Source organism: Eurosta solidaginis, chromosome 2 (genome assembly GCF_040869045.1).
Source record: "Eurosta solidaginis isolate ZX-2024a chromosome 2, ASM4086904v1, whole genome shotgun sequence".
Classification (NCBI taxonomy): domain Eukaryota; kingdom Metazoa; phylum Arthropoda; class Insecta; order Diptera; family Tephritidae; genus Eurosta; species Eurosta solidaginis.
Genome location: NC_090320.1, coordinates 144,401,196 through 144,403,624, shown reverse-complemented (window position 1 = coordinate 144,403,624; position 2,429 = coordinate 144,401,196). Strand labels below are relative to the sequence as shown.

Below are 2,429 nucleotides of genomic sequence, written 5' to 3'. Positions count from 1 at the left end.
TGAACTGTTATATATTAAACTTGACTCGGGGTTTGCTAACAAGGTCACTGTAACCTTTAATAATGTTACCAGGTAAGTGTACGGTGTTAGTAGATACGATCACATTTCACCATGGAGAGTGTAATGTAAACAGCCAACAATTTAATGCCAAATATTTAAATCAACTAATATGCTACACTGTAACAAAAATAGTCTAAATGTTCATCAACACATAAAAAAGCATCTGATAATTGTTGCTGACATAGCCATTCACACGATTCAATACAGTTGTGTTTACGAAACACAACCAAACCAAATTTGCATTCCAGCAAATTTGCGAACGTTGCATTTCCCACAGAAGTCACAACTCAACATAGGTGTTTAGGTACATATTTTGTATCGAGTTGTATGTAGGTATGTAAGTATGTATGCTTAAGGTAAATATGCATGTAAGTATGTATGCTTAAAGTAAATATGTATGTAATATGTTTAGAATAATTTAGTATAAATAAGCTGACAATACTTGAATAAAAAGCATTCGCTCATTGATGTTAAAAACCCACAAAACAAATTACTTCATTTTAATCTTTTATATGGCGATCCTGCCTATGATTCTACTGGCTGATTTTTCAGCCTAATTTCATAGCTGGCAAGGATGCGTCTTTTTAATCTTTTATATGGCGATCCTGCCTATGATTATACTGGCCAATTATTCAGCCTAATTCATTGGTAAGGATTTTACTGGCTGATAACAACCTAAGCATTGTAAAAGAAAAAAAGAAGAGAAATGACAATTAAATTCGGGCACCAACAGTAAAAATTGCGGCAATTGGAAGACCTCAACAAAACATATATTGGAACGATACAGAGAAGATCAGCATGGCCCCTGCGCAAGGATGATACCGAAATCGTGAAACGTTCAGGACTAGCAGCTAATAATTATAAGTATAATACGTATATTAGCTTAATTTTGAAAATTTAAAAATTATTTTTAAGCAGGAAAATATTCGGGCAACCTAACGGCTGCCTATTGACAAGCAAAAATTTAAATGTCTGCTGTAAAAACTTGTTTGTTACTAACTATTGAGCTAAGGAATTAGGAATAATAATTGTAAAAATAAAAAACCGAATCCAGCAATGTAAACATTAGGGTTTTGCAAAAAAAATAAATAAAATACAATTTTGTAAAACTACTGGTTTAAAATTATGGAAAGACCAAGGAAAATTAAAACTTATGTAAAAGGCCCACTTGAGGACCTTAAAAATGAAATTAAAATTGTAGATGAGGAAAAAACTCTAATTTGGTTGAAAAGTCATTGGAAACTTATTGAGATTATAAGCCACATCCCTTTCTGATAAATAGGTTGAAGTGGAAACCTTAAAATTCATGGGTCGTGCTCCCAACGAATCCCTCGGTGTTCGCTCCGGGTGGCCGCCACAATGTATTCAAAATGTTTTATAGGTTACGGGGGTGATGTGCTAATCTTTTAATTGCACAGGTTTTTGCTCAAACTTTTAATTTCACAAGTTTTCGATGAAGCTAAAGCTCGCAGTGATTGTGTTAGGTGGCCGCCGCCACACCGACCAAACTATTTAAAATGAAAATTACTTTTTTGTTTTTCGGACACGTCCGACCGGCTTAAATGCAAATTTATTCTGTGTATTCATTTTCTGTCAGTGACTAAACTAAAGCTGCATGCACATAAAAAAAATAAATAAATGTAAGGCGCGATAACCTCCGAAGAGATCTAAGGCCGAGCTTCTCTTCCAATTTGCGTCGTGCTCCTCTTGATTTTTCCCTACAAATTGGCCGGACGGGACCTACATGTTTTATGCCGACTCCGAACGGCATCTGCAAGGCAGATGAGTTTTCACTGAGAGCTTTTCATGGCAGAAATACAATCGGAGCGCTTGCCAGACACTGCCGAGGGGCGACCCCGCTTAGAAAAATTTTCTTCTAATTGAAAAATCTTATTTCTAAAATTTTGATGTTGCTTTGCCCGGGAGTTGAACCCAGGGCATACGGTGTGATAGGCGGAGCACGCTACCATCATACCACGGTGGCCGCCATGCCTGCATGCACATAACTTATATTATTTTAAACGGATGTGAAGGTTAGTTTATCCTTACATCATCCTTCCTTAAAAAAAAGAATGAATTTTGCAAATGGATCGATCACATTTCATTTGTCACATTCATCTTTTTATGTTATCAATTGTTTCGAACGAACGAATATTAGGGTGCACCTTCCTTTTTTGTAATTCGTTAGTTCGGACCAATTTTATGGCTAAGTAAACTTGCGTTTAGTATCTAACATTACATTGTTGCTTGAGGTTTTTTTTTTTTTTTTTATGTCTGTTTTCTTTATATATAATACAGTTTGTTTATGAATTTTCATGTACTTAAATTAATATTGAAAAAATAAAGTGCATGTTAAAAAATGGTTTTAA

General features: G+C 34.9%; 1 pseudogene; it reads left to right on the top strand.

Moving 5' to 3' along the window:
• Nucleotides 1-808: 808 nt before the first annotated feature.
• LOC137242952 (U6 spliceosomal RNA) lies at nt 809-909 on the top strand (annotated as a pseudogene).
• Nucleotides 910-2,429: the final 1,520 nt, after the last annotated feature.